The 14,328-nt window shown below is 47.9% G+C and overlaps 8 non-coding genes across 8 annotated transcripts; all 8 read left to right on the top strand.

Annotated features, from left to right (window-relative positions):
* Nucleotides 1-77: 77 nt before the first annotated feature.
* On the top strand, nt 78-151 carry Trnat-agu (transfer RNA threonine (anticodon AGU)). The gene has a single exon. It is a non-coding gene; the product is annotated as a tRNA-Thr (tRNA).
* Nucleotides 152-260: 109 nt separating this feature from the next.
* Nucleotides 261-334, top strand: Trnat-agu (transfer RNA threonine (anticodon AGU)). The gene has a single exon. It is a non-coding gene; the product is annotated as a tRNA-Thr (tRNA).
* Nucleotides 335-443: 109 nt separating this feature from the next.
* Trnat-agu (transfer RNA threonine (anticodon AGU)) lies at nt 444-517 on the top strand. The gene has a single exon. It is a non-coding gene; the product is annotated as a tRNA-Thr (tRNA).
* Nucleotides 518-626: 109 nt separating this feature from the next.
* Trnat-agu (transfer RNA threonine (anticodon AGU)) lies at nt 627-700 on the top strand. Its single transcript has one exon. It is a non-coding gene; the product is annotated as a tRNA-Thr (tRNA).
* Nucleotides 701-809: 109 nt separating this feature from the next.
* On the top strand, nt 810-883 carry Trnat-agu (transfer RNA threonine (anticodon AGU)). The gene has a single exon. It is a non-coding gene; the product is annotated as a tRNA-Thr (tRNA).
* A 109-nt stretch (nt 884-992) lies between these two features.
* On the top strand, nt 993-1,066 carry Trnat-agu (transfer RNA threonine (anticodon AGU)). The gene has a single exon. It is a non-coding gene; the product is annotated as a tRNA-Thr (tRNA).
* Nucleotides 1,067-1,175: 109 nt separating this feature from the next.
* On the top strand, nt 1,176-1,249 carry Trnat-agu (transfer RNA threonine (anticodon AGU)). The gene has a single exon. It is a non-coding gene; the product is annotated as a tRNA-Thr (tRNA).
* Nucleotides 1,250-6,918: 5,669 nt separating this feature from the next.
* On the top strand, nt 6,919-6,992 carry Trnat-agu (transfer RNA threonine (anticodon AGU)). The gene has a single exon. It is a non-coding gene; the product is annotated as a tRNA-Thr (tRNA).
* The last annotated feature ends 7,336 nt before the right edge of the window (nt 6,993-14,328 follow it).

The raw sequence follows: 14,328 nt of genomic DNA on the forward strand, positions 1-14,328 counted from the left end.
GATTCTATTCTCTACGCGCCGCGTGGCCTCGTTTTTAGCTTCGCGACATCGCATTGCAATTTGCTTTTCCACCAAAAGGCGCCGTGGCTTAGGTGGTTAAAGCGCCTGTCTAGTAAACAGGAGGTCGAGGGTTCGACTCCCTCTGGTGCCTACCTGTCCCATCTTTTGTGTTATTGTCAGGTAGATTCTATTCTCTACGCACCGCGTGGCCTCGTTTTTAGCTTCGCGACATCGCATTGCAATTTGCTTTTCCACAAAAAGGCGCCGTGGCTTAGGTGGTTAAAGCGCCTGTCTAGTAAACAGGAGGTCGAGGGTTCGACTCCCTCTGGTGCCTACCTGTCCCATCTTTTGTGTTATTGTCAGGTAGATTCTATTCTCTACGCACCGCGTGGCCTCGTTTTTAGCTTCGCGACATCGCATTGCAATTTGCTTTTCCACAAAAAGGCGCCGTGGCTTAGGTGGTTAAAGCGCCTGTCTAGTGAACAGGAGATCGAGGGTTCGACTCCCTCTGGTGCCTACCTGTCCCATCTTTTGTGTTATTGTCAGGTAGATTCTATTCTCTACGCGCCGCGTGGCCTCGTTTTTAGCTTCGCGACATCGCATTGCAATTTGCTTTTCCACAAAAAGGCGCCGTGGCTTAGGTGGTTAAAGCGCCTGTCTAGTAAACAGGAGGTCGAGGGTTCGATTCCCTCTGGTGCCTACCTGTCCCATCTTTTGTGTTATTGTCAGGTAGATTCTATTCTCTACGCGCCGCGTGGCCTCGTTTTTAGCTTCGCGACATCGCATTGCAATTTGCTTTTCCACAAAAAGGCGCCGTGGCTTAGGTGGTTAAAGCGCCTGTCTAGTAAACAGGAGGTCGAGGGTTCGACTCCCTCTGGTGCCTACCTGTCCCATCTTTTGTGTTATTGTCAGGTAGATTCTATTCTCTACGCACCGCGTGGCCTCGTTTTTAGCTCCGCGACATCGCATTGCAATTTGCTTTTCCACAAAAAGGCGCCGTGGCTTAGGTGGTTAAAGCGCCTGTCTAGTAAACAGGAGATCGAGGGTTCGACTCCCTCTGGTGCCTACCTGTCCCATCTTTTGTGTTATTGTCAGGTAGATTCTATTCTCTACGCACCGCGTGGCCTCGTTTTTAGCTCCGCGACATCGCATTGCAATTTGCTTTTCCACAAAAAGGCGCCGTGGCTTAGGTGGTTAAAGCGCCTGTCTAGTAAACAGGAGATCGAGGGTTCGACTCCCTCCGGTGCCTACCTGTCCCATCTTTTGTGTTATTGTCAGGTAGATTCTATTCTCTACGCACCGCGTGGCCTCGTTTTTAGCTTCGCGACATCGCATTGCAATTTGCTTTTCCACAAAAAGGCGCCGTGGCTTAGGTGGTTAAAGCGCCTGTGAGCATTCTGGTTCCGGGCACCGAGAGGTACGGACGCAGGATGAGCTCGCTCCGGGCGGTGACAACGGCTTCGGGCCGGGATGAACTTAGGCCTAGTGGTACCGAAAAAGACTACAGGATAATCATGCCCACCATAAACGCAGGTAATTTTTCTGCTACAACTCTTCTATTGCACGCAGACCCGTCTGCTAAGCCTTACAAGATATTGGATTTTGACGCACCGTTGAAGGAAGTGGTTCAACGGAAGACGATCCGTGCTATAGGAGCTTACAGATATAATCATGTGTGGGCTATCACGTTTGACAACGAGGCAGAGAAACAACGTCTTCTCAGAAAGAAAGAAATAACGGTAAAAGAGAAAAGGTGTATCGTCGTGGACCCACATTCGAAGGACGTATCAATAAAACTACATTGGATATCCACTCAGATACCGAACGAGGAAATCAACGTGGCTTTGTCGGACTACGGCGAGGTTATGGATATAGTTCGGGAGAAGTGGAAATGCGAGGAGTTTGCAGGAATAGAAACCATGACCAGAACTGTAAAGCTGCGCTTGAATGAAAACTACAGTGTTGACCGCATACCATACATGATCTATATACGAGGCGACCCTATTCTGCTAGCAGTGCCTGGAAAACCGCCACTCTGCCTGCGGTGCAAAGAAATCGGGCACAATCGCAGTCAGTGCAGGGCCACGTGGTGCAGAAAATGTAGGACTTTCGGACACGATGCAGATGACTGCGTGCAATCTTACGCAAGCAAGACAAAACCGAAGGTGAATGAAATCAATGTGGAACATTTGATGGACCATGAAGAAACAGGAAATAGCGAAGAGATTAATGCACAAGACAAGGAAGGGAAAAAGGACGTCACACAAGATAACACCCCAATCAGCACAGACACAGCGATAGTTCGCAAAGATGATGATAGCAGCCAGAAGGATGACAGCGATATGGATATAGTCGAAGTGGAGGGAAAAGTGGTGAAGCGTAAAAGACGCGACAAACAGAACACGATAGGAAAAGACTATTTAAAAGAACAGAGGCGAGACGCGGGATCAGAAAGCCGCTGGAAGAAGGCTGATGCTATGAGACCGCAATTTGCGCTGGAAGAGATCGGGGCATCCCAGCTTGACGATGTGCACTTTACCGACACATAACAGAACGCTTGCTGTCCTTTTGAAAGCCTTCAATGATGGAAAAAAAGCTTAAAGTAGGAACTTTAAACACATACAGCTTAATCCGGCGAAACAGGAAACAATGGCTGATGGAAACAGTAGATGAGCATAGGCTCGATATTGTATGCATTAAAGAAACAAAGATTTCGACAGTGGACCAGGAGTACGAACTTGTCAATTTTTTCAAGCAGAAGTTCTGGTGCTACCACTCTGGAGGCTGCGGGCGCAGTGCTGGAACGGCGATTTTAATAAGGAAGCGGCGAAGCTTTACCGTAGTTGATCTTGTTTTAGACCAAGGAGGACGGTTCACGTGTGTCGACCTTCTCATACACAGAAACCTAATTAGACTTCTATGCATCTACGCTTCAAATAGTAGCGAGGACCGTAAAATGTTCTTCCGTGACCTGAGAAGTTTTGTGGACATTCCAGCAAAGGTTATTCTTTGTGGGGACTTCAATGTCGTGACGGGCAAAAAGGACTGCAGCTATACTTTCCGGAGCGATCCCAGTGTTGCAGAGTTGAAGGGAATGTTGAGAGACTTCAGCCTTGTTGACGTAGCGGAAGAACAGTCCGACAATACTCTTTGTTATACTCATTGGCAAGGTGCATCATACGCGAGACTGGATAGGATCTACATGTCGGCAGATTGGATAGCAATGGCCGAAAACTATCTCGTCACCCCAGTTGCCTTTTCTGATCACGGACTGGTAAGCGTGGAGGTGAATTTCAACAGACGAAGAACCCCCTCAAAAGTTACAGGGTCAAGCACTTGGAAACTCAATGAGAGCATTTTAGAAGACGAAGACTTCACGCAACAACTAGACCAACTTATAGAAGAATATGGGACCACCAATGAAGTTAATGCTGTTACGTGGGAAATGTTTAAAGGAACCCTCAAGAAGAAGGCTATATCTTTCAGTGAAGTGAAAAAGCACAAAGAGCGGGCAGAAATCAGGTGCTTAATGCAGGATCTTCTCACACTTGTTTCAGAGGAGAGCATCAATCCTGGTGGTCACAAAGAAGATATACAGCTGGTGAAGAAAGATATACTTTGCATCATGGAAAGACGCTTCAAAGGAGCAGAGATTAGAAGCAGGCTGAATGCATTGTCGAGAGAGGAACAGCCTAGCAAGGTGTTCCTGTTGCGAGAAAAGGAAAGGGCATGCGAAAACCAGATAACGTCCGTGAAAGTGGGGGAGACAACCGTAGAAACCCAACAGGAAATCCAAGAATCGTTCCACAAGACGTACACCCAGCTCTTCACTTCCCAACCCCCAGCAGACTCGCTGGAAACGCTACGATACTTGGAAAACTTGCCTGCGGTCAAAGAGGACTTATCAGAGGCAATGAACTCACCAATATCGGTGGAAGAAATAGAAAAGGCAATCAAGAAACTGGGCCGGAACAAATCACCGGGGCCCGATGGTATTGGATCTCTCTTTTACAAGAAGTTCTCAACGCAGCTATCACCTATCCTGAAAAGAGTGTTCGACGATATTTCAGCCCGCAAGCTCTTGCCACCATCTATGCGACAAAGCTACACCGTGCTCATTCCGAAGAGGACTGTCAAGAAGGGTGAAGCGCCCACGGTGAATGACTTCCGACCGATCAGTCTGGTATGTACAGATTACAAAATCTTGGCGAAAACCCTAACGAATCGACTGGAAGCCTGCTTAACCACGGTTGTAGGATTACACCAAGCATACGGAATGAAAAGGAGATCAATTGCAAGCAACTTGCACATCATGAGGACAGCATGTGAAGCAGCGGAAGCTCTGGCTGTGAAACTTGGCATCCTCCAAGTGGACCTGAAACAGGCTTTCGATCGCGTCAATCATCAATTCCTCTGGGAAGTTTTAAAGAAGCTAAGGGTGGGAGAGTACCTAGGAAACTGGATAAGAGTGTGCTACACGGACATTTGCACCAGACTTGTCATAAATGGAAAGGTCAGCGCTCCGATAAACATTCATACTTCAGTACGTCAGGGTTGCCCACTCTCTCCCCTTCTGTTTGCAGCGTACCTGGAGCCGCTGTGCCGGAATATTTTGGCTAACAATCGCATCACAGGATTGCAGATTGGAGCAGAGACCGTCAAGCTGTTGGCTTATGCTGATGACGTTGCGGTGGTGTGCACATCGAGAGAGGGAATAGATGAGACTATGGAATCCATCAAGGAGTTCGCAACGTTATCCGGTGCAGAGGTAAACCTCAAGAAGACCATTGGAGCATGGCTGGGGCCGTGGAATGAAACACCCTCCGTGTTCCTCGGTATTCAGTGGACTACAAGATTAGACAAATACTTGGGTATCCCATTCGACCTACGAACGCCAACGGATCAGCTTTGGAGAACAAAAGTTAGCAGCCTCAGGGGAGCGTTGATACCTTGGCATGGCCGTTATCTCTCCTTATTCGACAGAGCTTACATCTGCAATTCAAGTTTCTATCCGGTTATACTGTACACAGCACAATGCAGTAGATATAACAACAGGATGATAAACAAGTTTCACAGAACCTGCGCCACCTTCGTCTGGAATTCCCCCATGGAGAAGATGCGAAGAACCAACCTCTTCTGGAGTTTGAAGAGAGGGGGACTTGGGCTAGTCAATCTGGAGATTAAGATGAAGGTCCAACGCTTCCTCTACTTTAGAGACAACTCCGACCCATTCTTAAGAAGTGGCTTACAAGCGCTCGGCGGAGATCACCTATCTAGGTGGACGGTGCTAGCGGGATGCTACCTAGGAAAGAAACATGTAAGAGCTTTCTACCGAGAGGTTGCTGCTGCAGTCAGATTCTTCGAGCAGCGTTTTCCTGGGAGTATCTCTGTACAGTGAAAAAGAAGAATCTCTACTGGGACACTATAGAGACTGTCCTACCAGACCCCCTGTACCGGCACCCCGGCCTTTCGCCACTGGCTGAGAACGTCCTTCGGAGGCTTCGAAGGTTCCCCGTTCCAACGGGCACCAAGGATATGTTCATCAGATTCCATTGCGAGGTACTGCCAGTCAAAGTGTGGCTTCGGAAAAAAGGGTTCTTCGTGCCGTGGTCTTTGAATTGCGACCTGTGCGGAGCAGAGGAGACTCTCTTCCATGTATTCGTAACGTGCAAACGAGCCAGGGACTTCTGGGATGATTTTCGACTGCATACGAAGCTCGATGTAAACATCGATTGGATGTCCCTGAAGTACTTGGTGTTCGACGCCTATTCTGAGAACGACGCTGCAGCTACCCTAGTGGTAAGTGGACTCCATGGAATATGGCGCTTTCGTATGGCCATCGCAGACTGCAAAGTGAATCCAAAAACGCCATGGAACTGCTTCATGGGTACCCTTGCTTGGATAGAGGCTACTTTGGTCGCTCGCACAGATGCTGCAGACACTCTCACAGACACTTTGAAGTTACTCTTCGAAACAATGAAGAAAGAGAAGACAACCCCAAGGAAAGCTGAGTGATGCGGATCCGCGCTCAGCGAACTAAAGGGTCACGAATAGCACAGCGGGGAAATACCGCCACCGGACAAACAACGCTGCACAAGTCTGAAGATTTCGGCCAAAGTGGACGGCCGGGTGCCTCCACGCTCTTAGTGCTTTTATTACAAAACTGTAAAAATACTAATAAAAAAAAGGTGGTTAAAGCGCCTGTCTAGTAAACAGGAGGTCGAGGGTTCGACTCCCTCTGGTGTCTACCTGTCCCATCTTTCGTGTGATTGAGTTATTGTCAGGTAGGTTTTTCTTGTCTACGTACGGAGTGGCCTCGTTTTTAGCTTCGCGACATCGCATTGCAATTTGCTTTCCACAGAAAGGCGCCGTGGCTTAGGTGGTTAAAGCGCTTGTCTACTAAACGGGAGATCGAGGGTTTCACTCCCTCTGGTGTCTACCTGTTCCATCTTTCGTGTGATTGTGATATTGTCAGGTAGATTCGCTTGTCTACACCCTGGTTGGGATCGTTTTTAGCTCCGCGACATCGGATTGCAATTTGCTTTCTGCACAAAGGCGCCGTGGCTTAGGTGGTTAAAGCGCTTGTCTAGTAAACAGCAGATCGATGGTTCGATTCCCTCTGATGTATACCTGTCCCATCTTTCGTGTTATTGTCAGGTAGATTCTCTTGTCTACGCACGGCGTGGCCTCGTTTTTAGCTCGGCGACATCGCATTGCAATTTGCTTTCCACAGGAAGGCGCCGTGGCTTAGGTGGTTAAAGCGCCTGTCTAGTAAACAGGAGATCGAGGGTTCGACTCCCTGCGGTTCCTACCTGTCCCATCTTTCGTGTTATTGTCAGGTAGATTCTCTTGTCTACGCACGGCGTGGCTTCGTTTTTAGCTCGGCGACATCGCATTGCAATTTGCTTTCCACAGAAAGGCGCCGTGGCTTAGGTGGTTAAAGCGCCTGTCTAGTAAACAGGAGATCGAGGGTTCGACTCCCTCCGGTTCCTACCTGTCCCATCTTTCGTGTTATTGTCAGGTAGATTCTCTTGTCTACGCACGGCGCGGCCTCGTTTTTAGCTCGGCGACATCGCATTGCAATTTGCTTTCCACAGAAAGGCGCCGTGGCTTAGGTGGTTAAAGCGCCTGTCTAGTAAACAGGAGATCGAGGGTTCGACTCCCTGCGGTTCCTACCTGTCCCATCTTTCGTGTTATTGTCAGGTAGATTCTCTTGTCTACGCACGGCGTGGCCTCGTTTTTAGCTCGGCGACATCGCATTGCAATTTGCTTTCCACAGAAAGGCGCCGTGGCTTAGGTGGTTAAAGCGCCTGTCTAGTAAACAGGAGATCGAGGGTTCGACTCCCTGCGGTTCCTACCTGTCCCATCTTTCGTGTTATTGTCAGGTAGATTCTCTTGTCAACGCACGGCGTGGCCTCGTTTTTAGCTCCGCGACATCGCATTGCAATTTGCTTTCCACAGAAAGGAGCCGTGGTTTAATTCCCAAGAAGATAACGGCAGGGAAGACACCGGGAGTAACAGACTACCGCCCAATAACACTTTGTAATGTTGATTACAAAGTGTACGCGAAAGTACTTGCTGCAAGGATTCAAACAGTGATAAAGACCGTTGTTGGAGAGCATCAGGTGTGTGCGATAAAGGGCCGGAACATCCAAACGAACATTCACGTGCTACGCACTATCCTAGATATTGCAAGGACAGATGGGGATCAAGTAGGTGTAGTTCAAATAGACTTATCTCAAGCGTTCGACAGAGTGGATCATACTTATCTGTTTTGTACATTGAAAGAAGTAGGGTTTGGTGAAATGTTTATGAGAAGACTAAAATTATGTTATCAGAACGTGTCAACTAAGCTAATTTTAAATGGTCATTGTTCAGGCCCAATACTCTTGAGATCCTCGGTAAGGCAGGGATGCCCCCTATCTCCATTACTGTTTGCCGTATACCTAGAACCCCTTTGCAAGGCTATTGAGGGTTGTAAAAATATTAGAGGATTTACAATGGACAATGCAGAAGTAAAAGTGCTAGCGTACGCGGACGATATTGCTGTTGTGGTGGAGAACAAGCAAAGTGTTAATGCATTGTTTAGCATTATTGAGGACTTCTGTCGCATATCTGGTGCGCGTATCAATAGGAAAAAATCCCTTGGGATATGGGGAGGTCAATGGGGCAGCACCCCAACTACGTACGCAGGCATATCGTGGGATACTGTGCCAGGAATGTACCTCGGAGCTTTACTGGGAGACAGTAAAAATACGAATTCTATGTGGTCTCAAGTTGCCGGCAAGCTCCGCAAGCAAACCTCTGTGTTGAAGCAAAGTGTGTTTTCTGTCTTCCAGCGTAGTAGTATATGCAGTGTTTTCATGTTGGCACGGATTGTGTACCTCTTGCATGTAATGCAGTGTTCGCGTGCCAATATTCAAAGAATCCACAGGATTTTTGCAACGTTTGTGTGGAATTCTTCTTTTGAATCGATGACGCGTGACAACTTGTTTAAAGCGGTGCAGGATGGTGGGTTAGGGCTACCACATATGTTTGTGAAGCAGCTTGTCATGAGAATCGTATTCTACAGAACAAAAACGCACGCGTTACTGGAGCATGTAAAGCAATGCATAGCATTAGAACACTTACCATACATAACAGTGGCAACAAAAACCAGACATGTTTCATTGAATGGTTTTTACAGAGAGGTTGTCGAGAGTGTTAAGTTTTGCTTAGTTCGATTCTCAATCGATTATGTATATTCAGTGCATAGATCACGCTTATATTGGGACCTTATTGACACTTTGTTCCCTGTTCCAATTTATCGAGTCTTATCGCAGGAATGGCCCGGAAAAGATATTTTATGTAGAGTTAAGAGAATGCCCATCAGACCCAATCTTAAAACCTTCTTCTTTAAACTGCATACAGGTACGCTGCCTGTCAAAACATGGCTTGAAAGAAAAGGTTTCTTTGTACCTTGGAGTACCAGTTGCAGGTTTTGCAAGGTGGCAGAAACTATTGATCATATTTTTATTGACTGCAATGAGGCGGCATTCCTGTGGGATGACATAAGTCAAGCATTGGGCGTTACCTTCACACTGAACCCACACACCATTCGGTTCCTGCCATTAATTGACCGTAACGGTCCTAGGTTTGATGTCCTCTGTGTTATAGCAATGTACTCTTTGTGGAAGGTGCGCATGTTGGACAGGCACGAAGAGCCGCTAAGTCCACCGATGGTCTTTCTCCGAAAAGAACTGTCGAACATGAAACTGGCCGCGAAGTATCGCGGATACACTCCACCGTGGCTCACGCTTTTCTGTGAAAAGCTTCTTCCCTGTGTTCATATCCCACGCCTTGTATAAATTCACATTGTCATCATCATAGAAGTGTTATTTTGAAATGAATGAAATAAAAGTTCAAAAAAAAAAAAAAAAAAAAAAAAAAAAAAAAAGCGCCGTGGCTCAGGTGGTTAAATCGCCTGTCTAGTAAACAGGAGATCGACGGTTCGACTCCCTGCGGTTCCTACCGGTCCTATCTTTTGTATTACTGTCAGGTAGATTCTCTTCTCTACGCACGGCGTGGCCTCGTTTGTAGCTCCGCGACATCGCATTGCAATTCGCTTTCTGCAGAACTGCGCCGTGGCTCAGTTGGTTAAATCGCCTGTCTAGTAAACAGGAGATCGACGGTTCGACTCCCTGCGGTTCCTACCGGTCCCATCTTTTGTATTACTGTCAGGTAGATTCTCTTCTCTACGCACGGCGTGGCCTCGTTTGTAGCTCCGCGACATCGCATTGCAATTCGCTTTCTGCAGAACTGCGCCGTGGCTCAGTTGGTTAAATCGCCTGTCTAGTAAACAGGAGATCGACGGCTCGACTCCCTGCGGTTCCTACCAGTCCCATCTTTTGTATTACTGTCAGGTAGATTCTCTTCTCTACGCACGGCGTGGCCTCGTTTGTAGCTCCGCGACATCGCATTGCAATTCGCTTTCCGCAGAACTGCGCCGTGGCTCAGGTGGTTAAATCGCCTGTCTAGTAAACAGGAGATCGACGGTTCGACTCCCTGCGGTTCCTACCGGTCCCATCTTTTGTATTACTGTCAGGTAGATTCTCTTCTCTACGCACGGCGTGGCCTCGTTTGTAGCTCCGCGACATCGCATTGCAATTCGCTTTCCGCAGAACTGCGCCGTGGCTCAGGTGGTTAAATCGCCTGTCTAGTAAACAGGAGATCGACGGTTCGACTCCCTGCGGTTCCTACCGGTCCCATCTTTTGTATTACTGTCAGGTAGATTCCCTTCTCTACGCACGGCGTGGCCTCGTTTGTAGCTCCGCGACATCGCATTGCAATTCGCTTTCCGCAGAACTGCGCCGTGGCTCAGGTGGTTAAATCGCCTGTCTAGTAAACAGGAGATCGACGGTTCGACTCCCTGCGGTTCCTACCGGTCCCATCTTTTGTATTACTGTCAGGTAGATTCCCTTCTCTACGCACGGCGTGGCCTCGTTTGTAGCTCCGCGACATCGCATTGCAATTCGCTTTCCGCAGAACTGCGCCGTGGCTCAGGTGGTTAAATCGCCTGTCTAGTAAACAGGAGATCGACGGTTCGACTCCCTGCGGTTCCTACCGGTCCCATCTTTTGTATTACTGTCAGGTAGATTCCCTTCTCTACGCACGGCGTGGCCTCGTTTGTAGCTCCGCGACATCGCATTGCAATTCGCTTTCCGCAGAACTGCGCCGTGGCTCAGGTGGTTAAATCGCCTGTCTAGTAAACAGGAGATCGACGGTTCGACTCCCTGCGGTTCCTACCGGTCCCATCTTTTGTATTACTGTCAGGTAGATTCCCTTCTCTACGCACGGCGTGGCCTCGTTTGTAGCTCCGCGACATCGCATTGCAATTCGCTTTCCGCAGAACTGCGCCGTGGCTCAGGTGGTTAAATCGCCTGTCTAGTAAACAGGAGATCGACGGTTCGACTCCCTGCGGTTCCTACCAGTCCGGTCCCATCTTTTGTATTACTGTCAGGTAGATTCTCTTCTCTACGCACGGCGTGGCCTCGTTTGTAGCTCCGCGACATCGCATTGCAATTCGCTTTCCGCAGAACTGCGCCGTGGCTCAGGTGGTTAAATCGCCTGTCTAGTAAACAGGAGATCGACGGTTCGACTCCCTGCGGTTCCTACCGGTCCCATCTTTTGTATTACTGTCAGGTAGATTCCCTTCTCTACGCACGGCGTGGCCTCGTTTGTAGCTCCGCGACATCGCATTGCAATTCGCTTTCCGCAGAACTGCGCCGTGGCTCAGGTGGTTAAATCGCCTGTCTAGTAAACAGGAGATCGACGGTTCGACTCCCTGCGGTTCCTACCGGTCCCATCTTTTGTATTACTGTCAGGTAGATTCTCTTCTCTACGCACGGCGTGGCCTCGTTTGTAGCTCCGCGACATCGCATTACAATTCGCTTTCCGCAGAACTGCGCCGTGGCTCAGGTGGTTAAATCGCCTGTCTAGTAAACAGGAGATCGACGGTTCGACTCCCTGCGGTTCCTACCGGTCCCATCTTTTGTATTACTGTCAGGTAGATTCTCTTCTCTACGCACGGCGTGGCCTCGTTTGTAGCTCCGCGACATCGCATTGCAATTCGCTTTCCACAGAACTGCGCCGCGGCTCAGGGGGAGTTCACTTCCGGTAGCGAAAGCGAACGGTTGTGGGCGGTATGAGCTCCGGCGGAGCGACGATGAGTGCTAACCCTAACAGGGTGGAAAACAGGAATGACAGAATTGCTGGGACTACAAAGGATTACAAGATGATCATGCCTACCGTACCTACAGGTAGTGTGTCTTTAAACACACTTTTCTTGCATGCTGACCCGACTGGAAGGCCATATAACCAACATCACTTTGCTGAAGTATTCAAGACCCTTGTAAATAAGGAAGATGTAGCCACGTTTGGGGTATATCAGTATAACCATGTGTGGAGCATCCGGTTTCATAGCAGCCTGGTGAAAGAAAGGATTTTAGCTCTCGGAGAACTAAGCGTAAAAGGGCACAAATGCGTCATCATCGACCCCAATAAAAAAGACGTTGAAGTGAAAATGCACTGGGTGCCGGGTGCCCTGCCCGACGAGGAAATACGACGAGGGTTGCAGCGTTTTGGTCAGGTTAAAGAGATCAACAGAGAAAAGTGGAAAGATTCCTTCTTCGATGGTGTAGAATCCACTACGAGACAATTCAATATTGAGTTAAAAGGAGGCATGACAGTTGACGACCTGCCACACCAAATGGCGCTCTGTGGGTGTCAAGTTCTACTGGCTGTTAAAGGAAGGGCACCGTTGTGCCTTCGGTGCAAGCAACTGGGACATATTCGCAAACAGTGTCAAACACCAAGGTGTGGGAAATGCAAGCGTTATGGTCACGACGATGTTGAGTGTGTAGTCACATACGCGTCGAAGACGAAGAAGGTCGTCCTGGACGAACCTGACTTATTCCTAGCAGACGATAATGAAATGGTAGATGATGACTCGGCCGCAAAACAAAATGCGCCGCTACTGGAAACTGTGCTTAGTGGAACAAGCAGTAGCCATGCAAACGATAACGGAAATGATAATAACACGGTGGCTGATCCTATTGTGATGATGACGACTAGGAAATGGGAAATGATAAACACAAGGGGTGAGAAGAGTGGGAAGGATGTCGAACGTGAAAGCATAACCGGAAAGAAAATGAAAGGAGATCCGTTACAAAGCTTAACACCGCCATTAAGAGAAAGGGGTGCGTCGATGCTGGAAGACATGGAATTTGTGTCCAACTAAGTTCCAGATAAAGAGCCTTCCTTATGTCAATCACTTCGGAGACGGGAGCAGAATCTGATAACCGTGTTTAACTGCAGCTAATACATACATAAAATGCGTAGCGTCGTCGTGGGCACACTTAACGTAAGAGGTCTCAGTTCGAGGAAGAAGCAATACCAAGTGCGAAGGTACTTGGAGAGGTTAACACACATAGATGTCCTCGGGATCCAAGAGACAAAAATCAGTGGAGAAGCTGAAACAACTGTCCTGGTTAAGGATTTGTTTGAAAAAAGCTACGACGTCGTGGTCAGCCACGCAGTGGGACAATCAGCCGGATGCTTGCTTTTGTTGAGGAAGGTCAACAGATTTGTCCCCATTTCACACGGAGTAGATAGCGAAGGGAGGCTTGCGTACATTGACGTCGTTATCGATAAATTGGAAGTATGGAGATTCATCAACATCTACGCTCCGAACGAGAAAACTAAAAGAAAAGACTTTTTCGAGTCATTGACGGAAGTTATCGGCAATGTAAAGAATTGCGTCTTATTAGGAGACTTTAACTGTACCATGCGGGAGGAAGACAGGTCTACAGACGGAAGTTCCCGGGACATAAGTCAACCGGTTCTAGAAGGAATTATTCGTAACCATAATCTACACGACGCTGCCGACAGCTGCCATGGAAATGTCCAAATGTACACACATTTTCAACGTAATTCCCACGCAAGACTGGATCGCATATACATATCTGAATGGTGCAATTTGAGAACGGCCAAGTATGAAGTTAAACCAGCCTATTTTAGTGACCATTGTCTTGTTACTGTAACTATCGGGGAAAAAGAAAATAAAATGCCAAGAGCAAACAAATGGAAGTACTGGAAATTAAATTTGAAGCTGCTGGAGGACGAGTCCTTCGTCGACAGAGTTAAGGAGGGAATCGTAGAAATGGCTACCAGCACAGACGAATGGTCTGTGGCATGGGATCTGTTCAAGCAGAAGATACGTGCAATCGCTATAGAAAAGAGCAGTGTTAGAAGCTTCCTTCAAAAACAACGTGAAAATGAACTAAACAGACAACTCTCTGAGGTACTCGAGATGGAATCCAAAGTGCCGGGATGCTGCAAGGACATCTTGGAGAAAACAAAAATGGAACTAGACATTATAAACGAAGAAAAATACAACGGTGCAAGAATTAGATCACGGGCTAAAATATTTCTTCCCGATGAGGCACCTGGTAAGAACTTCTGTTGGAAAGAGCGACAGCGGGGGAGACGGAAAAAGATTGATGAATTAATGTATAATGGAACTGTCATTTCAACGAGCAAAGAGATACTTGACATCTTCGAGAAGTACTATAAGGATTTGATCGGCACCAAGCGCAAGCCACGCAACGTTTCCCACTCGACGACAGATGAAATAGCGTTTCAAAAGTTAACAGAGCGGCAACGTGAAGAACTTGAAGCACCCATCACATTAGAGGAAATTCGACAAAGCATAGGATCACTTCCCCGAAATCGCACTGCGGGACCTGATGGACTAAGCGGTGAATTTTTTCAAACCTTCAAGGACTGGTT

This window comes from Ornithodoros turicata, chromosome 3, assembly GCF_037126465.1.
Source record: "Ornithodoros turicata isolate Travis chromosome 3, ASM3712646v1, whole genome shotgun sequence".
Lineage (NCBI taxonomy): Eukaryota > Metazoa > Arthropoda > Arachnida > Ixodida > Argasidae > Ornithodoros > Ornithodoros turicata.